The 26,503-nt window shown below is 42.0% G+C and overlaps 1 long non-coding RNA gene across 4 annotated transcripts in view; it reads right to left on the bottom strand.

Moving 5' to 3' along the window:
- Nucleotides 1-8,165: 8,165 nt before the first annotated feature.
- The window catches only part of LOC149749195 (uncharacterized), a 31,209-nt gene continuing 12,871 nt past the window's right edge, over nt 8,166-26,503 (bottom strand). Inside the window, exons 3-4 of one of the 4 annotated variants that reach the window (XR_016393358.1) lie at nt 26,350-26,496; nt 8,166-9,551 (exon numbers count right to left, since the gene is read on the bottom strand). This is a non-coding gene — a long non-coding RNA (uncharacterized LOC149749195). The other 3 variants (XR_016393359.1, XR_016393356.1, XR_016393357.1) reach the window with 3 other exon arrangements.

The following is a 26,503-nucleotide window of genomic DNA, read 5'->3' as shown; positions in this document are numbered from 1 at the left end:
CCAGGGAAGCCCCAGTGTGTGAGTTTTTACCTATTGCTACTACACAATACTTCCCAATCCCGGGGGGTTATGAATATTTTTGAGTCACGTGATAGTATTGTTAAATTAATTTAGTATTTAAAATTGTAATTTGGAAAATGCCAATGAATCTGGAGAAAAATAATATGAGCACAGATCCATATTTTTCTCTGAAGAAATAAATGTAGGGATTTAACTAAATTTCTACAATTTACCAGACATTTCACACACATAGCTTTTTTAATCCCCTTGAAAACATGTGTATAGTTCTAGTTCATGTCTAAAGAAGAAATAAACTCAGAGAGGTTATTCATCTCTATCATGATTATACAGCAAATAAATAGCAGACACAGTATTTGAACTCAGCTTTTCTATGGCTCAAGGTCATGTTCTTACCACTATCAGAATTAGATTAGAATTAGATTAGTATAAATATCCCAACTAATGTCTGTTACAGTTAAATTTACATCAGCAAGCCTGAGGGAGTTCGCAATGGGTTTTCAATCTGGCGGTTAAATAGGAAGCGGATAAGTAAGCTGAGAGATTATGGGAAAACCAAATATTTGGAAAATGAAAAAGGGAAAGAAATAACAGACAGAGCCAGAATACAAGAGCCAAGTTATGGTGCCCCAGTGGGGCACCACTGGGTGGTGAGCTCCCAGTGGGAGCGAGATGGGGGGGGTGGGTAAAAGCACCCTAAAGACTATGGCACAACTTTAAGAACGCAATACTCAATACTATGGTTCACCTCAATCTATATCTCTCTTCTAAGTTCCAAACTATCACCCTCATTTGTTTGCAGGAAATTTCCACAGGGTTGTCCCATCGGCAAAACATACTCAGCACATCTAGTATGAAGCTCATGGTTTTTCACTCTGTCCACCCATTCTTTTACAACCCACCCAACCCAATTCCTCCTGTTTGGTCTCCAACTTTTGTTGCTGGTACCGTTATAGACCCAGGATTCAGGTTCAAATGTCCATTACCAAGGGAACACTCCTGCACTATTGGTGGGAATGTAAATTGGTGCGGCCACTATGGAGAACAGTATAGAGGTTCCTTAAATAGCTAAAGATAGAGTTGCCATATGATCCAGCAATTCCACTCCTGGGCACATATCTGGAAAAGATGAAAGCTCAAACTCAAAAAGATACATGCACCCCAGTGTTCATAGCAGCACTCACAATAGCCAGGACATGGAAACAACCTAAATGTCCATTGACAGAGGAATGGATAAAGAGGATGTGGTACACACACACACACACACACACATGCACACACAAACACACACACTGGAATATTACTCAGCCATTAAAAAGAATGAAATAATGCCACTTGCAGCAACATGGATGGACCTAGAGATTATCATACTAAGTGAAGTCAGACAGAGAAAGACAAATATCATATGATGTCGCTTATATGTAGAATCTGAAAAACTGATACAAATGAACTTATTTACAAAACAGAAAGACTCACAGACATAGAAAATAAACTTATGGTTACCAAAGGGGAAAGGGGAGGAGGGAGGAATAAATTAGGAGTTTGGGATTAACAGATACACACGACTATATATAAAATAGATAAACAACAAGGGATAGCACAGGGAACCATATTCAATATCTTGTAATAACCTATACTGGAAAAGAAACTGAAAAAGAACATATACTTATATAACTGAATCACTTTGCTGTATACCTGAAACGAATACAACATTGTAATACAACTATACTTGAATTAAAAAAATAAAAATAAATGGGCTTCCCTGGTGGCGCAGTGGTTGAGAGTCTGCCTGCTAATTCAGGGAACACGGGTTCGAGCCCTGGTCTGGGAAGATCCCACATGCCACGGAGTGACTAGGCCCATGAGCCACAACTACTGAGCCTGCGCGTCTGGAGCCTGTGCTCCGCAACGAGAGAGGCCACGACAGTGAGAGGCCCGTGCACTGTGAGGAAGAGTGGACCCCGCTTGCCACAACTAGAGAAAGCCCTTGCACAGAAACGAAGACCGAGCACAGCCAAAAATAAAAATAAATAAATTAAAAGAAGAAAAAAGAATAAAAATAAATAAACACACACAAATACAAACTATAGAAAACTGACATTATTACATTGATGAAATTAAAGTTTATTAATTACAAAAAAAAGTCCATTACCTACCAAGTCATACTTAACTTTCCTTTTATATATCTCCCTACCCTACAAGTTCCCTTCTTAGTTTTGTTTTTTTTCTCCATTTCACTGAATAGCTACTAAGTGTCAGGTACTAATTCTGATCAATTACAGGGATATAAAGACAGATATGAGACTCTCCTTGTCCTTGGAAGGTTCACATCTCGAAGGAGAGTGTCGAAGGCAGAATTCTAAGATGGCCCTGAAGATTCCCACTCCTGGTGTGTATTTGCTGTTTAATTTCTTCTCTTTGAGTGTGGGTGAGTCTGATCTAACCAGGTGAGCTCTTCTTTAAAAAGAAGATGTAGGGGTCAAAGAAGGAGGAAGTCAGAGAGATTCAAAGCTACAGCAGATGCTCACCTTTGGCCTTGAAGGAACAAATTACTATCTTGCGTAGAGGGCCATATAACAAGGACCTGAGAGAGGCCTCTGGGAACTGGGAGTGGTTTTTGGCCTCCAGTTGGCAAAAAAATAGGAACCTCAGTCAGACAACTGCAAGGAAATGAATTCTGCCAAGGAACTTGGAAACAGATCTTTCCCTAGTTAAGACTCCAAATGAAGATACACCTGGACAGCACCTTGACTTCAGCCTGGTAAGATCCCGAGCAGTGACCCCGGTAAAACATGCCGGCCTTCTGACTTACAGAAGCTGTGAGGTAATAAATGGGTGTTGTTTTAGACTGCTCAGTTTGTGGTAATTCGTTATGCAGCAATAGAAAACTAATACAGAGAGATCAAAGAATAAATAGATCATTGTCACACAGCCTGCTTAGTGCTGTGGTACAGGCATGCACAAGGATGCTCTCAGAGCCTAGACAGAGGCATCTAACAAACACTAATGAACTCAGGGAAGGCATCCTGCCAGAGTTAGAACCTAGGATGAATCACAAAGGGAAAGATGGAGTTGGGGGATGTATGACTGGGGAGGGCAGAGTGCTGTGTGTGCAGAGGGAGTTAATATGCACAAGTCCCAGAGTATAGAGCAAGGATAGAGATGTAAGATAGGGTAATAAAAGAATAACACTTACTATTTACTAATTGTATACTATGTAGTAGTTCAGTGTGTAACCTCATCTGAGGTGTTCACAGTAACCCTGTGTGTGCTGGTGAGTCGCCCATTTGCTTCAAATCCAGTCCCTGCTCTTCCTCTACTGTGCTGTGAATCACAAGGGGTCGATTCTTGAAACTACCTTTTCGAGACTTCTTGCTGGGCAACACGATTTTGCCTGGGTTGAGCCAATGGATGGCACGGGGAGGAGACTGGAGGCAGGAAGAGAGGAGACTCCAGGGTGCTTCTCTTCTCTCTCTGCTATGGACAATGGCTCTGGCCCAGCGGCTGCACCTCCTCCCTAGGCTAGCTCCCACAGACCCTGAGTGGCTCTGCCTCCTGGGCTCCAGGAATACTATGTCTTCCCCTTAGTCCCAGCCTTGGGTGTGGCTGTTAGTTGCTTCCTGCAGTTGCTTAATCCCTGGGTAGTCTCACCTTCCCCTGTTTGCTCTAACAGCTCTTCAGCCTGTACCTTTTAACTAGTTCCCTTATTAAATTCTCTCTATTGAAATTACCACCTGGCAGGAGGGTTATTTTCCTAAATGCATCTTACTGAATCACCATAGGACAAGTCTGTGACTCTGAAGTATATCACTTTCTAACAAGCTGCCTTGTGTCTCCAAATTTACCATCATCACCATATTGAGTCAGCTCCTTTTCATTTCACTGTTACAGTAGCCTCTGAACTGTTCTCCATCTCTCCTCCCTCCTCTCTCTCTAATGTGTTCTCCACAGTGCTGCCACATGAGTCCTCTTTAAGCATATCTCTGGTCATGTGACATATCTGGCAATTGCAAAGAGAAGTAAGCACCAACTCCCCATTCTAGACTCAAGACTCCCTAGAATAGTTCTTAAATCAGTCTTTTCGGCCTCACTTTTGTTAAATATTTTGCTCTACTGAAAATCTACCCCAGATTTTCACTTCTTTATCTTTCCTTATACTGTTTCTGTTCCCTTTAGCTAGAATGCTCTATTTCTACCTTTTGAAATAATCTCTCTCTGTTCTATCTTTTGACATATCTGCCCTTCAAGGGTTATTCATCTATTCATTCATTCAACAAACCTGGGCAAGTTACATTCTAGGTCTTCAGGATAGAAAGAAGAACAAAATTATTCCTACCCTCTAGAATAGGTGCTGGCAAATGTTTTCTGCAAGGGGCCAGATGGTAATATATTTTTTAAAATTAATTAATTAATTAACTTATATTTGGCTGCGTTGGGTCTTTGTTGCTGCACGTGGGCTTTCTCTAGTTGTGGAGAGCAGGGACTACTCTTCGTGGCGGTGCACAGGCTTCTCATTGCGGTGGCTTCTCTTGTTGTGCAGCCCGGGCTCTAGGCACGTGGGCTTCAGTAGTTGTGGCATGCAGGCTCAGTAGTTGTGGCTCACGGGCTCTAGAGCACAGGCTCAGTAGTTGCGGTGCACAGGCTTAGTTGCTCTGTGGCGTGTGGGATCTTCCCGGACCACAGCTCAAACCTGTGTCCCCTGCACTGGCAGGTGGATTCTTAACCACTTAGCCACCAGGGAAGCCCCCAGATGGTAAATATTTTAATCTTTGTGGGTCACATGATCTCCTTTGCAACTACTGAACTCTGCCTCTGCCATTGTAGCATAAAGGATAGTACATAAATGAGTATGGCTATACCAGTAAAACTTTATTTACAAAAACAGGTGGCAAGCTGGATTTGGTCTATGAGTTGTAGTTTGCTGACCTCTCCTCTAGAAACTCACATCAAAGCAAATGGGAAAGCTAGCAGGAAATGATAATGAATAAAAAATAGAGAAGGGATGTGGAGAAAAGAAGTACAAGTGCCAGCATCTATGTAAGAGGAGTTTCAAATGACAAAATTAAAAAGAATACGGAAGAGGGTGATATATTTGAAGAAAAAATAAAATTTCTCATAACTAATGAAAGATGAATGCTTTCAGATCATAAAGTGCCAAAGAGAAGAGATAAGGAAAAACCAGACCAAGACATAAAGAGAAAGCTTTGAAACTTTCTAGAAAGAGAGGGCATATGATCTACAAAGGAACAAGAATCATATTGATATAAGACCTCTCAACAGCACCCTGGCTGCAGGAAGACAAAGGAGTAATATATACTAAATACTGAAAAAAACTTGAGCCTAGAATGTTGTATTCAGCTAAAGTGTGATTCAGAAATAAAAGCATAGGAAAAGTGATACTCAGCCCCAGGCATACAAGTTCTCAGAAAATATACCACACAAAGACCCACATTGAAAATATATTTGAGGAAGTACAGAAATAATAAGAAGAAAAAAATCCTTTCTGAACTCCCTGGGCGGGGGTGGGGGGGTGGGGTGGATCTTGATGTGTTTTACAAGGTATCAGAAGTAAGAATACTATATACTTAAGTAAACTTTTTATAAACTTAAAAAAGAAAAAGCAACTAGGGCCAAAGGAAAGAGAAAGAGAAAATATATCCACTACAACACAAAACTAAAATTCTGGATATTATTGATATGATGGACACTTTGGGAGAAAGTGAAAGGGACAGGAGACCATGCTAATATATATTTCTTTTGTTACGGTAATAATTTGGTTGTGACACATTTAAGAAATAAATAAGGAGAAAATAACTAAGGTTATGGTTGTATCGGTCAGGACACAGAAACCACATCAGTAATTTATCAGGGAACATTTAATGTAATAGTTATGATGTAACAGAGAAGGTGGTTCAACTTTTAACAAAGTTAATAAAACTATTGAGAGAGGTAGCAGACAACTATAGAATAGCAAATGTAAGCAGCACTACTACCACTAAAGTTAAGGAAGAATACCCAAGGGAGGAAAAAACTTGGAAGAGGCCCCATCCCCAAGGCTGAGATTCAGACCTCCTTGGAGAGGGCAAGGAGCTAACTAGATGACAGAATTTCACTGGAGAGCTGCAGCTCCCAGCTGGGGTGCAGCCTGCAGGCCAGAGGTGGCCAGCTGGAAGGCGTCCACTAGGGTGGCGATGAAATTTGCTGGAGAGTGAGTGCCACGGGGTCTCCACAGGAGACGTCACAGAAACCGGAAGATCCAGGAAGGGAAGCCACCTTCTCTGCTCTGCCTTGCAGTGTCCCTCCAGTGCCCTCTGCTGAGAAGGCCTAACATTGTACCAGCTGGCAAATGAGAATGTTCACAGGGTCCAGTTCTAGGTGGCACTGGAGCCGACAAACAAGACATTGATACCTGGCACAGTCCTCCCCCATTTTTTCCCCCGCTCAGTGCTATATTGTCAATATTCATCTATGTTCTATGTGTATAGTATGCCTTGAGCACGCTTCCTGGTTATCTTTTTCTTCCATTGTTTTTGGACTGTTTTACAGTTCTGTAAGCTGTAGAAAATGAATAATAACGCAAACAATTTTAGCCTGTAGAAATGGAAATGAATTGTGTCCAGTGAAATACAATTGATTATTTTCCTATGGTTAGACCATTTTGTATCTTTTTGTAAATTCATTCTAGCATTCCTAGTTGCCTATATATGTGTGATTGAGTTCTCCTTTGATCTAGTTGTAACATTTTACTCGTTTCCTCATTAATTAATGAGGGAAGTAAAACCTCTGACACATATTCATTTTATATTTGTATGCGAGTTATGATCTTAACTTTCAAAAAAATTATATCTTAAATAAGCCAGTCCTAGAGTAGTCAAGTTCATCAAGATAGAAAGTAGAATAGTGTTTGCCACACCTGGGGGAAGGAGGGCATGGGGAGTTATTATTTAACTAGTACCAAGTATCAGTTGGAGAAGATGAAAAAGTTCTGCAGATGGATAGTGGTGATGGTTGCACAAAAAATGTGCATGCTTAATGTCACTGAACTGTATGTTTTTAAATGGTTAAAATGGTAAATTTTGTGTTATGTATATTTTACCACAATTTTTAAAATTAAAAATTATACTTTAACATCGGCTGTATTAACTGCTTCTCAAATTCACTCACAGTTCTGCTAAATATTCTATTACCTAAAGACTAAATTGTAAAGCTAGCCACCAACAACTTGTATGTGAAATAATGGGAAAAAGAAGAAAATATTTAATATTTACAAATAAACACATACATACAAGCAAAGAGAAAGCTACTATAGTCCTTGTTTTTGTAATGGGTCATGAGCTATAGTTGATATTTATGACCCCTTTCTTTCATTACCTATTTCATATTTCCTTTGCTCTCAGCTAGAAGCTTAGCTGGTCAGTTTCCTAGTAGAGTGACCTAACCTTCATTCTTGAAGCATATCAGTCTTTGAAATTCCTGCCTCTTTTTGGTTACATTTCCTTAATTAATGCTTCCTATTGGGCATGGAAGTATTAAGAGATACCGCAGGAAATGCCCTGGGTTCCAGATATAGTCCTTTTTGTACTCAGTGATTAGCAGCAATCTAAGTTTCCCCTTGGTAGTTGGGATCAATAACTGCAGCAGTACAGAGACCCCTTTTACTGCCTGTTACTTTGTGACATAATAAGTTCAAGATGGCCAGCTGGCAGCCTCATCTTCCAATTCAGTGCATGCACTGTTGTGTTCCCCGGTGGAAGCATTTCTCCTTTGGGAACAAAGACCTTTAAAGCAGCAAATCTCAGAGTTGCCAGGATGGGAAGCAAAAATTTGTGAGTGGGTTATTTGATACAATAGTGAGAGAAGCCACTCCTACTTACACCCCTTGATTCCTGAACCCATGTGTTCTGGGATGTGGAGGTGATACTACTACATATTGATCTCTGATTCAAAGCATATACAGCATCTTGCAGGACAGAACCCTGTCTTTAAAGTTGTCTCATAACTGGCACCATAACTTAGTTTTCAGTAAGCAATTCTACCTTTAAGCTAGAGCAGCCACTTCTAGATGATGGAGTATATGGTAAGACCAGTTAATTCCATAGGTATAATAAGTTCACTGCTGCATTTCTATTGCTGTGAGATGAGTTTCTTGATCAGAAGCAATGCTGTGGGGAATACCACACTGGTGGATAGGCATTCTGTGAGTCTGTTGATAAGAGGTCCTGGCAGAATTATTACGAGTAGAGAAGGCATCTATACTCAGAATATGTGTCTATTCTAATGAGGAAGATTTTTCCACTCTCTCAACAATGGAAAAGTTCCAATGTAATCAGCCTGCTACTAGGTGGCTGCTCATCACCCTGAGAAATGGTACCTTATCAGGGAGGGCCAGTGCTGGTCTCTGCTGTTGGCAGATAAGGCACTCAGCAACAGCATTAGCCAGGTCAGCCTTGGTAAGGAGAAGTCTGTGTTGTAGAGTCCATGGCTAGCCTCCATCTCTGACATGACCATTTTGTTCACGGGCCCATCACTGGGTATCTGGAGAAACAGGTTGTTTGACATCCACAGAGCCTATCGTTTCCACTTGATTATTAAGAGCCTCCTCTGCAGTGAATCCCCTTTGGGGAGCATTCAAATATCTTTACAGTCTGTCCTTTCCAAGATCATCGACATTCCTATTCTCTGTATGTCTTTGTTGCCCACCTTTCAATCTGCTCCCTTCCCTAACCATCCAACCAAACTGTTAACAACCACGCACGAATTAGTGTACGTACATCTGTCTTCTCACATCAGACAAAGCAGATATATTAGTTTCCTAGGGCTTCCAAAACAAATTACCACAAATCAGGTGCCTTAGAACAACAGAAGTTTATTGTCTCATAGTTCTGGAGGCTAGGAGTCTGAAATCAGAGTGTCAGCAGGGCCGTGCTCTGTCTCTGAAGGCCCTAGGGGAGGATTATTTCTCACCTCTTCCTAGCTTCTGGTGGTTGCTGGCAATCCTTAGCGTTCCTTGACTTGTAGATGCATCACTCCAATCTCTGCCTCTGCTGTCCCATGGCGTTTTCCCTGTGTATTGTGTCCAAATTTCCTTCTTATAAGGACACCAGTCACTGGCTTAGGGCCCACCTTAATCCAATATGACCTTATCTTAACTTGACGACATCTGCAAAGATGCCACTTCCAAATAAAGTCACATTCACAGATTCTGGGTGGACATGCATTTTGGGGGAGAACACTACTGAAGCCAGTACAGAGGATAATCCTGCTGGGAAGATTTCCCTTTGCCACTGTCCATTAGGGTCATTTCTGGCCCTAAGCACGTTGCAATGAAGTTAAAATTTAATTACAGGGCTTCCCTGGTGGCACAGTGGTTGAGAGTCTGTCTGCCGATGCAGGGGACACGGGTTCGTGCCCTGGTCTGGGAAGATCCCACATGCAGCGGAGCGGCTGGGCCTGTGAGCCGTGGCCGCTGAGCCTGCGCATCCGGAGCCTGTGCTCCGCAATGGGAGAGGCCACAACAGTGAGAAGCCTGCATACTGCAAAAAAAAAAAAAAATTAATTAATTACAAAAGGATAGATAAAATTTCACATATTTGAAAATTAAGTTATGTAATACTGAATAACCTTTATGTTAAAAAAGAAAGTGCAAGAAAAAAGAAAAGAAAAAAAAGTGCAAAGTAAGTTGATACTTAGAAATAAATAGCAATGAAAACAATACATGTGAATACATATATTTATTAAGAACAAGATAGTTTTAAAACAAAGCAGCTAAGCATTTAACTATGGTATTTGAATAAAAGTAATATCCAAAGAAACAAGAAGGAAGCAAAAAATAAAAATAAGCACTAAAAATAAAGGGAAGAAATAAAAGCAACAACATTTTTTAAAAGACAGAAAATAATAATGAAATAATAGATAAGAAAGGCTGATCTACGGCAAGATTGATGAAAAGAGAAAGAGACAGAGAGAAAATGCAAATAAATAACAATGTGAAAGAAGGGGAATTAACCACAGTCTCAACAGAAATTAAAACTTAGCAAACAGTATTATGAATAACTGTGTGTAAATAAATATGAAAACCTAAATTAAATGGACAAAACTCAAGAAGAAATACAAAACTGCAAAAATATTTCAAGGAAAAAGAACTTGAATAGATCAATAAAGATTAAACAAAAAAAAATAAAACCTCAAGGCCTAGATGGTTATACAGACAATTTCTACCCAAGTTTTAACGTATAATTAATGTGTAGTATATTCTCAGCAGCAAACATGAAAACAAACGGAGAAATCTTAAATGTATATCTTTGAGATCAGGAAAAGGAAAAATGTGTCCAATACTACCGGTGATATTTAGTATAGAATAACTGGTCTTGGCCAATGGTATTAGGAAATTTTTTTAAAGGTGAAGGGCTAGGGACTTCCCTGGTAGCGCAGTGGTTAAGAATCTGCATGCCAATGCAGGGGACACGGGTTTGAGCCCTAGTCCGGGAAGATCCCACATGTTGTGGAGCACCTAAGCCCATGTGCCACAACTACTTAGCCTGTGCTCTAGAGCTGGTGAGCCACAACTACTGAGCCCGTGTGCCACAACTACTGAAGCCCATGTGCCTAGAGCCCCTCCTCCGCAACAAGAGAAGCCACTGCAATGAGAAGCCCAAGCCCTGCAATGCAGAGTAGCCCCCGCTCACTGCAACTAGACAAAGCCCGCGCGCAGCAACAAAGACCCAATGCAGCCATAAATAGATAAATAAGTAAATAAATAAATTTATATAAAATAAAGAAAAGACACCATTTAAAATAGCAACAATACATCTGTGAAGAAAAATGTAAAACTGCAATAGAGAGCATAGAGGATGATTTGAACAAATGAGAGGACTTTCCTTGTTTGGGGGTGAGATAACTTAATATTACTAAGATATTAATTTTCCCAAATTAGTCTATAAATTCAATATAAGTCCAATCAAGGTTTTAGTTGAAAAATTTAAGGAACTTGAGTAACTCACAGAGAGGAGTAAAAGTCTATAAATAGCTAAGTCAACCTTGGAAAAGTAGAATAAAAAGTAGGTCTTGCCCCATCAGATATTAGGGCATATTACAAAAATATAGTAATAAATACTGGATGTTGTTGGCACAGGAATAGACAAATAGATAAATGGGGGAATTCCCTGGCAGTCCAGTGGTTAGGACTCTGCACTTTCACTGACAAGGGCCGGGGTTTGATCCTTGGTCGGGGAACTAAGATCCCACAAGCCACACAGCCACATAAATAAATAAATAAATGGAAAACTGGATCGCCATATGGAGACAATAAAACTGGATCCCTTCCTAATATTATGTACAAAGGTAAACTACAGATGATCTAAGAGCATAAATGTGAATGACAAAACTCTATATTAATAGAAGAAAATGTAGGAGAATTTTTTTTTTTGAGCACGGAACTTGGAAGGTGAAAGCTAAACACACACAGTGACAGTAAGGATGAAGGAAGATATTTCCTAAATATCTTCAGATGGAAGATATTCAGGAGGTTAACACTGACAGACTCCTTAACTTTCCCTTGTACTGCTGTCTCAAAGTTTAGAGGAGATAGGTGAAATGGGTATAAAATGCACATATATTGCTTTATATTATGTAGTTACTTATGATAATTTTGTGGCACAGTGTTATAAAGGGGATAAAATTTGGAGTCAGAAGACCTGAGTTTAAGTCATGGCTCTTTCACTTACTAAGTGTGACCATGAGCCTTAGTGTTCTTATCTCCATAGATCGCATGGTTAAAAAAGATAAAACTTGCAATGTACAGTACTAAATATAGAGCTCAACCCTACCAATACCTGTTTTTCCCACTTGCACAGCCTTCTTCCTGTTATAGTTGGTCTTTGGTCTATGTCTGTACCTGGGAGTATTCTTTCATTCACACATTATAGATAGGCCAATTCAAACAGGATTAAACCAAACAGCAAAACAAAAAGAGGAGGGGGAATTATTAGCTCTTGTAGATGTAAAGTCCATGGGTAGATAGATCTAACTTCTAGCATAGCTGAATTCAGGTGCTCAAAAAGTGTTTCAGAAAGCTGTCTCTCAGGGCTTCCCTGGTGGTGCAGTGGTTAAGAATCTGCCTGCAAATGCAGGGGACACGGGTTCCAGCCCTGGTCTGGGAAGATTCCCACATGCTGCTGAGCAGCTAAGCCCACGTGCCACAACTACTGAGCCTGCGCTCTAGAGCCCGCAAACCACAACTATTGAAGCCCACGCGCCTAGAGCCCGTGCTCCGCAACAAGAGAAGCCACTGAAATGAAAAGCCCATGCACTGCAACGAGAAGTCCATGCACTGCAACGAGGAGTAGCCCCCGCTCGCTGCAACTAGAGAAAGCTCACTCACAGCAATGAAGAACCAATGCAGCCCCCCCCCCAAAAAAAGACTATAAAAAAGAAAGCTCTCTCCACCTCCTGGCTCGATTCATCATGGATCAGGTGTGCCCTGGTCTGTGTTCCCAGTGGTTTCATACTTATACCTTCACAGTTTCAAGAAGAGCTTCTTTTGCTGTAAACTCTCACAGAAGTTCTGGATATACATATGCTGGTTGGGTTAAATTTATTCCTTTTTTCATCCTTGAGCCAATCACTGTAGCCAGACAAGTGGCACTTGTTTTGATTAGCTTAAGCCAGTGTCACATGATCATTCTTGGAGTCAGGTGCACCCAAACTATGAGTACTAAAGGTGGGTTGGGGTAGTTTGCCAAGGAAAATGGGATTCTGTAATAAAAAGGGAGAGAAGGAGGTGCTTGGCAGAGAAAAACAATAGATATTTATTATATCTCTTCCATTTCCTTTGTCTTTATTGTTCATTCTGACAAGAGAACACATATATGAAACCACTGCAGGAACCAGAGACCTGGTGATTAGCCCTTAGGGAGGACCTTGACTTGAATTCAAGGATGGCTGGGTATATAAGACACTGGGCTGTGTAGGAAGAGTAACTTGGAAATTGGAAGAGTCACTTCCTCGCCTCCTTATCACACTATCAGAGGGCTTTTTTACTTTTATTTTTTTAATTTTAAATTAATTAATTTATTTTTGGCTGTGTTGGGTCTTCGTTTCTGTGTGAAGGCTTTCTCTAGTTGCAGTGAGCAGGGGCCACTCTTCATCACGGTGTGCGGGCCTCTCACTATCGCGGCCTCTCTTGTTGCGGAGCACAGGCTCCAGACGCACAGGCTCAGTAGTTGTGGCTCACAGGCCTAGTTGCTCCGTGGCATGTGGAATCCTCCCAGACCAGGGCTCGAACCTGTGTCCCCTACATTGGCAGACAGATTCTCAACCACTGCGCCACCAGGGAAGCCCTACTTTTATTTTTATTAAAAAATTTTTTTAAAAATGTGGACCAGTTTTAAAGTCTTTATTGAATTTGTTACAATATTACTTCTGTTGTATGTTTTGGTTTTTTGGCTGCAAGGCATGTGGGATCTTAGTTCCCCGACCAGGGATCGAATCCACACCCCCTGCATTGGAAGGCGAAGTCTTAACCACTAGACCACCAGGGAAGTCCTCAGAGGGCTTTTAAATTTTATTTATAAAATTTATTTATTTATTTTTGGCTGTGTTGGGTCTTTGTTGCTGAGCGCGGGCTTTCTCTAGTTGAGGTGAGTGGGGGCTCCTCTTCGTTGTGGAGCATGGGCTCTAGGCATGTGGGCTTCAGTAGCTGTGGTTTCCAGGCTCTAGAGCGCAGGCTCAGTAGTTGTGGTGCTCGGGCTCAGTTGCTCAGCGGCATGTAGGATCTTCCCAGGCCAGGGCTCGAACCCGTGTCTCTTATATTCACAGGCGGATTCTTAACCACTGTGCCACCAGGGAAGTCCCCAGAGGGCTTTTTTTAAAAAAGAACTTTATTGAGATATAGTTCACGCCATACAATTCGTTCATTTACAATGCACAGTTCAATAGCTTTTTGTAATTCATAGAGTTGTGCAAATATCAACACAATCAATTTTAGAACATTTCATCATCTATGTACCCTTTAGCTATCATTTCTCCTCCCTTAATTTCCTCATCCCCACCAGCCTTAGCAACCATTAATCTACTTTTTGTCTCTATAGATTCTTCTATTCTGGATATTTAATATAAATGGAATAATATAATATGTGATCTTTTATAACTAGATCTTTCACTCAGTATAATATTTTCAAGGTTCATCTGTATTGTAGCATATATCAGTACTTCATTCTTTTTTATGGCTGACTATTCCATTATGTAGATATAAGATGCTTTTAAAAATCGCATTCTTGGGCTTCCCCGGTGGCGCAGTGGTTGAGAGTCTGCCTGCTGATGAAGGGGACGTGGGTTCGTGCCCCGGTCCGGGAAAATCCCACATGCCGCGGAGCGGCTGGGCCCGTGAGCCATGTGAGCCATAGCCGCTGAGCCTGCGCGTCCGGAGCCTGTGCTCCGCAACGGAAGAGGCCACAGCAGTGAGAGGCCCGCGTACCGCAAAAAAAAAAAAAAAAAAAAAAAAAATCCCATTCTTTAGTTTATGAACATATGGGTTGTTTCCACATTTTGGTATGTTTTTGGGTGGCAATGTGTTTTCATTTCTCTTTGGTATATACCTAAGGGTGGAATTTCTGGGTCAAATGGTAACACTATGTTTAACTTTTTGAGGAACTGCTAGACTGTTTTCCAAAGTGGCTGTACCAGACTTCCTTGGTGGTCCAGAGGCTAAGGCTCCACACTCCCAATGCAGGGGGCCTGGGTTCGATCCCTGGTCAGGGAACTAGGTCTCACGTGCCACAACTGAGTTCGCATGCCACAACTAAAGATCCTGCATGCTGCAACTGAAGATCCCGCATGCTGCAACTAAGGCCCGGAACAGCCAAATTAAAAAAAAATTGGCTTGAAAGCAGATTTCAATAATACAAATTATGTTTAAAAAAAAAAAGAAAAAGAAGACCAGGACATCCCTGGTGACACAGTGATTAAGAATCTGCCTGCCACTTCAGGGGACATGGGTTTGAGCCCTGGTCCGGGAAGATCCCACATGCCGTGGAGCAACTAAGCCGGTGCACCACAACTACTGAGCCTATGCTCTAGAGCCCACGGGCCACAACTTCTGAGCCTGAGAGCCACAACTACTGAAGCCTGAATGCCTAGAGCCTGTGCTCCACAAAAGAAGCCATCACAATGAGAAGCCTGTGCACCAAAACGAAGTGTAGCCCCCACTCGCAGCAACTAGAAAAAGCCCACGCGCAGCAACGAAGACCCAAAGCAGCCAAAAATAAATAAATAAATAAATACATTTATTAGGAAAAAAAACCCCACCAAAAACAAAAAACAAGTGGCTGTACCACTTTACACTCACAATAAGCGTATATGAAGGTTCCAATTTCTCCACATCCTAGCTGGATCTTTTTATTATCTGTCTTTTTAAAAATTACAGCCATCCTAGTAAATGTTAGGTAGTGTATCTCATGGTTCTGATTTGTATTTCCCTAATGGCTAATGATGTTGAGCATCTTTTTATGTACTTATTGGCCATTCATAAATCTCCATTGGAAGAAGGTGTTTTCAGATGACATATTATTTGCAAATTTTTTTCCCCATTCTGTGGGTTGTCTTTTTACTTTCTTGATAGTGTCCTTTGAAGCACAAATTTAAAAATTTCGATGAAGTCCAATTTATCCATTTTTTCTTTCACTGTTTGATTTTTTTAAATGTCACCCTTGCTGCTTCTAAACCTGGTACTTTATACAAAAGCTTATCTCTGTTTTATTTTATACATAAAAACCTCACAAGCACTTTAGGCAAATCCTAGGAACGTTTTTTAAAAAATATGACTCACCAGCATGGGACATCAGAGCCTGAATAAGGTGAGGAGGGCATCCACATGGGGGTGATGTGATGTGAAGGATCAGAGCCCACATGGGGCTAGGAGGACATCCATGCATGAGGATGGCCCAGCTCTGGGTGTTGGAGCCCAAAAAAGGGAGGAAGGGCATCCACCTATGGGAGCAGCCTTGGCTAGGGAGTCAGACTCTGAATGAGCTGTGAGTTCACGCAGGGGACACCTCTGGGTAAGTGAGAGACCAAATGGAGTGAGAGGGCTTTCATACAGGGGGTGGGGTGGTCAGGCCTAGAGTACTGGGATATAGGTGAGATGAGGAGGGTTTCTGCATGCGGAAGAGGACAGCAGAGGTGATGGGAGATTGATTATATTAGGAGGAATGATCAAATATTAAGGATAATGAGGGCCAGTTTTCTCACTATTGGAGAAAGGATTAAAAGTATAGAAAGGAAGAAAACTAGACTGAACCTTATGGTTGTGAATTAGAATTGGAGGTATTGGTGTGAACTCATGGTTTTTAATATAGACAGATATAGAAATACAGATGTAACGTATACAGGTATACACACATTTACATATATGTATGCATACACGTGTCCATATAGACATAAATACACATATACACACATGTATTGAATAGATCTGTCCTCTTAAAGAACCTGGGAGTAGTGACATCTCAGAAGCAATGAGCAAAACTGGTACCCAGATATTGATTTCTAAATACCGTTTTGAGGGCTTCCCTGGTGGCGCAGTGGTTGAGAGTCCACCTGCCGGTGCAGGGGACACGGGTTCGTGCCCCGGTCCGGGAAGATCCCACATGCCGCGGAGCGGCTGGGCCCGTGAGCCTATGGCCGCTGAGCTTGTGCGTCCGGAGCCTGTGCTCCGCGGCGGGAGAGGCCGCGGCAGTGAGAGGCCCGCGTACCGCAAAAAAAAAAAAAAATTAAAAAAAAAATAAAAAAAAAAATAAATAAATACCGTTTTGAGAGCAGGCAAAGAATTTGGCTCATAAATGAAGGTAGGCATGGACTATTGGGAGACCTGTCAATTCCAGGAAGGCAGAGAGTGGAGCCACATACAGTGAGAGTACAGGGGCCTGCAGTAGTTTCAGGACCAAGCTTTGGGTCTACACCAAGAATGAGTAGGATCCCGGCCCTGGATTTGCTAGCTAAGCGATGTATCAGCATCAGGTTCCTTAACATTTCTGAGCCTCAGCTCTTCATTTGTAAACAGGATAGTACAATGGTAGAAAGGGACAATTAAGTCAAATGCCTGGCATGTTCTGAGCACTCAGAATTCTTGGGAACACCAGGAAGGCATGCTGCAGCAGCAAAAATCAAAGAAATAAAAAGTCTGTGAAAACTTTCCAAAATCTTCATCTTAGCTCAGAAGGCCAGGAACTTGGTGGCATTCCAGGGGCTTTCCAGTCCCATATACCAGCCTTGAAATTAATATGTAACATTTTTATGTTAATTAAGCCTATTAATAAAATTTGTGGTAAGAGATCTGACCTGTGTGTTGGATATTCCCAAGAGTGGGGTGTTGGATGGGGGTGGGATGAGAGGAATTATGCCACTTTGATTTTGTTCCACAGAACTAATGAGCTGGGGAAATTCCTATGAAAATAGACAGCCACTGGGATCTCACTACTGCTCAAACCAGAGTATTCTAAGTTTCCTCCCTCTCCCAGCAGTGCTTACATCCGATGAGTCACCAAGACATCCTTCCCAATTTCCCACAGTTGTTCTGTTTCTCTTCACCTCCCCTGTTTGGTTCCAGCCCTCAGTTCTGACTTGATTAATTTGTGCAAAAGTTTCTAACTGGCCTTCCTGCCCCTAGTTTTGATGTTCTCCAAACCATTCTCCATCCTGCCATGTAGTTATTTCCCTTTTTCCAAGCATTAATCTGATTATGTCACGCCCACAAAACTCCCTGAATCCTTTCTTCCAGGATAAAATTGTGCACTTCTTAGATGTCATTCAAGGACCTCCTGCCATACAGTCAGCTAAAACCAATAGAGACCATTTATTCCCTGTCCTTTGGGATGGTGTTCTCACATTTCTACCTAAACTTTTTACCTAAGCCTTCCTTTTCCTTTTTGCAATGATAGTTTCTTTTTATATCCTGCTGTTAAAATATTTTTAATCACATTTTAAAATGCCCATAGAAAAACAAAGCGTCTACACAGACTTAGAGAATGAACTTATGGTTACCAGGAGGGAAGGAAGGGGGAAGGATAGTTAGGGAGTTTGGGATTGACATGTACACACTGCTATATTTAAAATGGATAACCAGCAAGGACCTACTATATAGTCCCGGGAACTCTGCTCAATATTTTGTAACAACCTAAATGGGAAAAAATTTTGCAAAAGAACTAGATACATGTAAATGTATAACTGAATCACTTTGTTGCACACCTGAGACTAACACAATATTGCTAATCAACTATACTCTAATATAAAAGTAAAACAAAAAAAAAAACAAAGAGTCTAAAAGATTGCTGTGTAAACGTCAGTCCCCTGCCCCTGTGCATCACAACTTCCCTCTCCTCAGAGGTTACAACTTTCACTCGTGTTGATTATTTTCGTATCTTCCTCCATATGGTTGCTACTCAATTTTAAAATTTAAACTTTCTACTACTGAAGATTTTGCTTTTTTATACACACACACACACCCTTGCTGTGCACACATCTTGCCAGTAAAATTATATAATAATTTTGCACAAATACATGTTCATGCAAATGCTAATCCAATTTGAGATGTAGTATATTATGACAACTTTTCCTTTTCTGCTTAATTCCCCCATTTCCTTAATTTCCTCTCAGTTTTATAAAATTCCTCCCACCATATTCAGAAGCATCAATTAAAAAAAAATCATTTCACTTCCTTCTGCTTTATCTCTTGTAGAAGTGCCCTTGAAGTTTGTCTACAGTTGTTGTTATGGGACCTCTCTTCACTTCTCATGACGGAGGTCTTGTCTACTGAATCTTGTCATCTTCTTTTTTGGTTTACTTCCTCATTTTGGAGAAGCACATTCTTTCTAGTTTCCTAGAGAGAATTCAGTGTACGTATATTTTTTTTGAGACCTTGTGTGTACTAAAATATTCTTATTCTATTTCATACTTGAATGATAATTTGGCTGAGCAGAAAATTTTATACTGAAAAAATATTTTCCTTTACAATCTCATCATCTAGCTTTCAGGGTTGTTGCTGAGAAGTTTGATTCCATTCTGACTCTTGATTCTGTACGTAGGATCAATTTACTTGCCTTTAAGGGCTTAATTCCCACCATATCCTCTGCTTTAGTTAGGATGCCTTCAGCAGCAAGTGAATGGAAATCAACTCCAGGTGGCTTAAAAAATAAGAAAATTTATCTCATATAAGAAGTCCAAAGTAGGATGGCTCCCAGGATACTTAACTCAGTGATAAATGGCTTTATCATTAACCTTAATCTTTCCATTTTCCAGCTTTTCCCCTCTTGTCTTTTTTCCTTACATTAGCTCTCGTTATGGTCACGAGATGGCTGCAGCAATTCTAAGTGTATCAAATATCCAGACACAAGACGGTGTAAGGGAGAAAAAGATAATTGCTTCATAATGTGTCTTCTCTAGGAGTGAAGAAACCTTTTCTAGAAACTCCTAGTCAATTTTACTTCATGTTTCTTTGGTGAGAATGTATCACCTGCCCAAGCCTAAAAATATCTATAATAAAGGGAATGGTATTACCTTGACTGTTTTAGATTAATCAGGAGCAAGCACATGACCAAGTGGAGGAAGTAGATGCCTGAACAAAACCGGAGCTGTAACAGCAAGGAAGAAGGGGAAATTGTTTTGGAAGGCAATCAACAACGTCTACTGCACTCCTGGACATACTTTAATTGATCCTGACTTTATTACAGTTCCTTCAATGCTCATATTTTTAGGCTCTGACTTTGGATTGACTCCTGCTGTTTCTGCCACTGTCTATAGAAAGCTGAAGAGTAGGCTTAATTTTTGGAGTCTTCCTAGGAAATCATTTACCTATGTGCACTTGACTGTCATTAGATTAACCTTGTATCCTCTATAACTAAAGTTACAGTGTTGATATTGGGTGCTCCCTTATTCCCTGAGATGGGGCCCTGGCTGCAGGTTTGTACCGAAGCTCCCCCCTACTCCCATCACCACCAAGGCTAATTGGTCCAAGGAGAGGACACTGAACCCAAGTTTAACCAATCAGATTCCCTCTGTATTTGGTATCAGAATGGAAAGAAAGTCAGTCTCCATTTGCTTCAAACTCAAGAGAGGCAGCTGTATTTCAACTTGTGCTTTGAGGATGAGAAAAATCAGCTTGCAAAAAATCAGCAAATGCACAGAGAGAAGCAGAAATGAGATGAAGTGGAGTGCTCCTGGCTTCCCACTTCTTGATTTCAGTCCCTGCCTGAGGGCTGGCTGCATTCCTACCATTGGGTCTCATGAGATAAGCCAGTAGCCCCATCCCCCTTTCCATTTAAACTAGTTCCCTGGAAGTTCTGCTATTTTTAACCAAATTACAACTAAGGGGATTATGACCAGTCCTTCTGGACTAAGGCAATAAAACTTCAGAGCTTGTGACTTTATCATGTGGCTCAGGGCCTCTTTCTCTCTGCCTTATCACCAGGTTTTATTTATTGGTGTACCTTGTGGGGAATCTGGTATGGTTGGGAAAGGGATCTGAGGTGTTGTAAACAAGAACTGGTAGAGAGGGTGTGTGTCTGGTTCATGCAGAGACTAGTAGGATATTTCACTTTTCTTTTTAAAAATATTTATTTATTTATTATTTGGCTGAGTCGGGTCTTAGTTGCAGCATGTGCGCTCTTCGTTGTGGTGCAAGGTCTTCTCTCTAGTTGTGGCACACAGGCTCCAGAGCACATGGGCTCAGTAACTGTGGCACATGGGCTCTCTAGTTGTGGCACGCAGGCTTAGTTGCCCTGCAGCATGTGGGATCTTAGTTCCCCAACAAGGGATCAAACCGAGGTTCCCTGCAATGGAAGACGGATTCTTTTTTTAAAAAATTAATTAACTAATTAATCAATCACTCTTTGGCTGCGTTGGGTCTTCGTTGCTGCGTGTGGGCTTTCTCTAGTTGCGGTGAGCGGGGGTTACTCTTCATTGTGGTGCACAGGCTTCTCATTGAGGTGGCTTCTCTTTGTTGCAGAGCACGGGCCCTAGGCATGCGGACTCAGTAGTTGTGGCTTGTAGGCTCTAGAGTACAGGCTCAGCAGTTGTGGCGCACGGGCTTGGTTGCTCCACAGCATGTGGGATCTTCCTGGACCAGGGCTGGAACTTGTCTCCTCTGCACTGGCAGGCAGATTCTTAACCACTGCGGGAAGATGGATTCTTAACCACTGGACCACCAGGGAAGTCCCTCACTTTTCTTTCATGTGGCAGGTATGCAGTAAACATTAATAAATATTTGAACAGATGAGCATTCGATACCTCCTAAATCTGAATTTGATAAAAGATTAAATTTTAAACTGATGGTTAATAGCTGTTGCTATTAGACACCATATAAAAACTCAGCAACCATCCTTAATTGTTGCACCTGTGGTCGCTGTGTTGGGGTGTCAGCCTTGCATTTACCAGCTGACTTCTATCTACATGTTATGCAGCCACTTTGCTGTGGGTAGGACAATTTTAGGGCTGACATAGGAGACCACTGAGAGAAGTCCTGTGGAGTTACCAACAGCTTAGGACCCACTTGAACAAGCACTTTTGCTCAGAACCTTGGCATTGATTGTGTCACCTTGGATATGTGTTTGCCTTCTGGCCAACTTTCATCACTTCTTGACCCAAATCTTCCTATACATGGTGTTTTGGACAAGTTGGAACTACGGTTCCTAGAGTCCCTTTCCTTGTGTGACTTGTGTTAGAGTTGGAGAAAAAGAAGCTGGTATGAGATTTGGTAGGTAGAAGTGAAACAGCAGCCATGCACTGGGAGAAGCATGCAGAGAGGTTGGCATGTCCCAGCTGGTCCCCACTCTCCACCGTACTGGTGCAGGTTCCATAGGTCCTTGCTCTCCCCTGCTCCACACCCAGCTCTTCTCTCAAGTGCAGGCCCTGCTGACCACCAGTAACTCCAGGTTAGGTGGTTCCACTCTGATGACTGAAGTGCCTGGCTTTCCAGACGAGTTGACCAACTCCATCTTGCCCACCTGTGCCAGCACTAAAGGAGGGCTGTTTAGTGACTTTTCTCTGATCCTTCAGCTTCTGCTTTCATACCCTTAATTTCCCAGCTTCTCCAACAATAGTGGGTAGTAACTATGTCTTGTTTGCTCTCCCAGAAGTCATCATACCTTCTGGCATATAATGAATCCTCAGTAGACATTTACTAAATGAATGATCTTTAGTTTACAGAAAGAAGGAAAGAAAGAAAAAAAGAAATTATTTCTTTTCTTTAAAATTAATTAATTATTTATTTATTTTTGGCTGCACTGGGTCTTCATTGCTGTGCACAGGCTTTCTCTAGTTGCGATGAGCAGGGGCTACTCTTCATTGTGGTGTGTGGGCTTCTCATTGCAGTGGCTTCTCTTGTTGTGGAGCATGGGCTTTAGGTGCAAAGACTCAGTAGTTGTGGCTCATGGGCTCTAGAGTTCAGGCTCAGTAGTTGTGGCGCATGGGCTTAGTTGCTCCATGGCATGTGGGATCTTAGTTCCCTGACCAGGGCTCAAACCCGCATCCTCTGCATTGGCAGGCAGATTCTTAACCACTGCGCCACCAGGGAAGCCCAGAAAGAAACTATTTCTGACATTGAACTGGTCCAATTCTCGTCTGCATAATTTTGGCTATGAGGAAAAGGTGCTTTCCAATCTCTTCTTACTTCTTAAAATAATTCCACAGTCATATTCCTTTAAAAAAAATTAAAAAGGCACGGTTGAAATAGAGAAATGAGGGACTCCCCTGGTGGTCCAGTGGTAGAGAACCTGCCTTCCAATGCAAGGAACTTCCAATGCAAGGAACGTGGGTTCGATCCCTGGTCAGGGAACTAAGATCCCACATGCAGTGGGGCCACTAGGACTGTGCCCCACAACTACTGAGATCGCACGCCTCAACAAGAGAGCCCACATGCCACAAACGACAGAGCCCATGTGCCCTGGAGCCCGCACACCACAACTATAGAGAGAAAACCCACATGCCTCAACAAGAGAGAAACCCAACCAGACCGCATGCTGTAATGAAAAAGATCCTGCATGCCTCAACAAAGATCCCGTGTGCTGCAACTAAGACCCGATGCAGCCAAAAAATAAATAAATAAATAAGGAAAATAAATAAAATATTTTTAAAAATCTTAAAAAAAAAGAAATAGAGAAATGAAAGTAGCTTGCTTAAGAGCCCAGGGCAAGAGAGGAAATAAACCAAAATTAGAACTTGTATTGATACTTATGTTCTCCCTAACTACAACTTAAGCCTACTTAGCAACCCACTGAATTTTATCTTCCTTCCTTTGTCCAGTCCACTTTTGTGCACCACCACCTCTTCTGCCCCTTGCCCATATACACATGTATACTTGTCCAAACGCCAGCACTAAAAAATAAACAAAAGTACTTGTTGAAAGTATGGCTCTCCAAAGGGGAATACATTCAAGTCAATTTAATGGGTATTTATGGAGCATCCTGATGTAAGAAAACTTGCTCTACAGGCAAAGTAATGATGAATAAGAGGGCAAATGTGGTGTGCTGTTGCTGCTGGGAAACTTGACAAAAAAATCTTTGATGTGGAACCATTGTTGGTTATTACTTAATTCCTATTCTCAGTACTGTGTCTTTTTCTCATTCATCATTTGAGTTTTGGGGTTATGGTTTCCTCATGAACATACACCCAAAGTAGCTTAATAACATTCAGCAGAAATAGGTCTTCCAGCCCATGGCCCATCTAAGAGAACATTTTGTTATTCCCTAGGCCAGTGGTTCTTAAAACTTACCAGTAAACCTTCACCTGGGTAGCCTCTTTAAAATGCAGACGGCTGGGCTTCCTTGGTGGCGCAGGGGTTGAGTGTCTGCCTGCCGCTGCAGGGGACATGGGTTCGTGCCCCGGTCTGGGAAGATCCCACATACCGCGGAGCGGCTAGGCCCGTGAGCCATGGCCGCTGAGCCTGCACGTCCGGAGCCTGTGCTCCGCAACGGGAGAGGCCACAACAGTGAGAGGCCCGCGTACCGCAAAAAAAAAAAAAAAAAAAAAAATGCAGATGGCTGGGCTTCCTTCCTCACTTTCCCCCTCTAACCCTGCCCCTGCAGATTGAAAGTTCAGGATATCCATGAAATTTGTATTTTTCACAAGACACCAGGTGCTCATCTGACACAGTGGTCTTCAGGCCACTTTTGAAGAAATGTGCAAAAACACCTGAAAGAGAAATCACCTGGGAACTTATTTTTGAAAAGCTAATTCTTGATCCCTACCCCCCACACCATCTGAATTAGAATTTTGGCAGCAAGGACTGGGTTATGCATATTAAATTAATTCTCCACTTGATTCTTATAGCTCCACAGATTCCCCCTTTGAGAAGTATTGTTAGATCTCCCAGTCTACATTTAAAGGCCAATTTAGACACAGAATCCTCTGGAGGGAGAAACAGAAAAAAAAGGCAAGGCCTTCCTCTCTAATAAACATTGATTTTAGATTCATCCTTTCTTAACTCTTAGAATCTGTTCCCAGCTTATTGCTGATCTGAGCATTTCCTGGGAAATGGCTGGGTTCCCGAGGTCGGGCAGCACTCACACCCTCCGGGGTGGTCAGGACTGCTGAGGGGACCATCCTAGCTAGCCCTGATTTGCAGACAAAATATTATCTGCAGGCCCATCAAACAGTAATGGGAACCTCAGAAGCCTAGGGGGTGTTGGGAACTGCCTTCCTGGATAATGGGGGCCGTGATCTTTCTGGGGCCAACCTCCGGTCACCAGTCTGTTTCCCACCCCACCCCCTGGCATCCCCCATTCCCAAAGCCGTGTCTAACCCGTCATACCACATGCCAGTTTTGTAAAAAATAACTCTTATTCAGATCATTTGCAAAGGGCACGATGTGGCTGTGTGGAACAGAACAAGGATCCCGAGGTGGCTGTGGGTTTGAATCTTGACCTCATGCAGTACTAGCCTAAGTTTGGACAAGCTACGGACCCCCAAGGCTAAGTGCAGAGTGCTAACTGCTGGTAGGGGCTGTGTGAATCACGAGAGAGCACGGAGAGCCGCAGGGTGATTGCCTCTCTTCCTGACTCCACACTTCCTTTCGACCTTGTGCTTATCTCTTCAGTCCACTCTTCACTCTCCCGGCTCCCGGGCTCATTTGCAAATTTGAGAGCGCTTCCTTGCGCCCCCTCCGCCCTCCTCCCGGCTTTGTGGAGGACTCTGCCCCATAAGGCACTACTTTTTCTCACCAACCTCTCATAACCGGGGCCACCACTTCGTCATCTTTACCGCTGGAATACCTCCTAGGACTGGAAGGGAACATTTACTGAGCGCTGCGCATGGGCCAAAAGCCAAGGATTAAAGACACTGCAGGAAAAGTGCTTAGGGAAGGGCTTGGCGGCTTTAGTAATTATAGCTATTATTCACCACTGTTTTGCCATTTATTTCTTACAGTGACCCTGGAGAATGGGTCCTGACTGCTGATCTGCTCCTCTTTGCCCGTGAAAAAACTGGGGCTCAGAGAAAGTTAAGTAATTTGCTCCTGATCACATAGCTAGGAAGTGGTGGAACTGGGATTAAAAAAACCCAGTCTAGAGATGGCTCCAAATCCATACTCTTCAACTGCGATTATTAAGACCTCAGTCTGAGTTACATTCAGAATAAATATAGGAAAACTTTTAAAAAATGCTAGTTTTGGAGATATATACACATATTTAATTATTCTGGTGAAATTACAGTGACTTATCAATGACTTCAAAAAAATTACCCAGTATTTACTGGGAAAGTGATAGGTTAAACAAGCTTTGCAGATGTGTTGATAGCTGCTGACACTGGGTAATGGAGATTCAGTATTTGAGTCTCTTTGCTTTCGTATCTGTTTGAAATTTTTTTCACTTAAGGGTTAAGAACTAAATTCATTCTACATCTGCCCAAGATCTACTAATTACAGCAGCAGATTACCTGTAGGCCCTAAATTGGTAGTTGATAGGCTTCACATTTCGTGAGGATTCTCTTGTTTTTCAAGATTTTGAATACGAAGTTTTTACTTTTTAAACTCTCAAAATAATGAGAATTTGTATTATTATATAATATGGGCATGGCAGTCTTTTAAGTAATGTGTGTTCTCAGTTAATGACCCTGACAGTCCTGTGATGGAAGCATAATTGTCTCCACATTATGGATGGAAAACGGAGGCACTGACAAGGTACCTTCCTAACTTCAGGGCTCCTTGCTGCTGTGGAAGGAGATTTTGAACACAGTTTGTCTCATGCCCACACATATTATGTTGACCCGCTGGAGGGCACCACCTTTAAGCAAATATTCATCTTAGTATCAGTTAGGAATGGTTTTACCACAAGTAACAGAAAAGCATACTAGTCGTAGCTTGTGTGGTCAGTCATGGCTCCAGGGTTCCAGCCACTTTTTGTCCTGATGCTCAGCCACCCTCTGCGTGATACCTTTCCACCTTTAGGCTTGTCTTCTTGGCACAAGATGGAGGCCTCTTACAACCTTTCAAGACACCTAAGAC

Source organism: Delphinapterus leucas, chromosome 5, assembly GCF_059928025.1.
Source record: "Delphinapterus leucas isolate spDelLeu-1000000601 "Yukka" chromosome 5, BTC_Dleu_Yukka2, whole genome shotgun sequence".
NCBI lineage: Eukaryota > Metazoa > Chordata > Mammalia > Artiodactyla > Monodontidae > Delphinapterus > Delphinapterus leucas.
The sequence above is the reverse complement of the archived record's forward strand: the minus strand, read 5'-3'. Positions and strand labels throughout refer to the sequence as shown.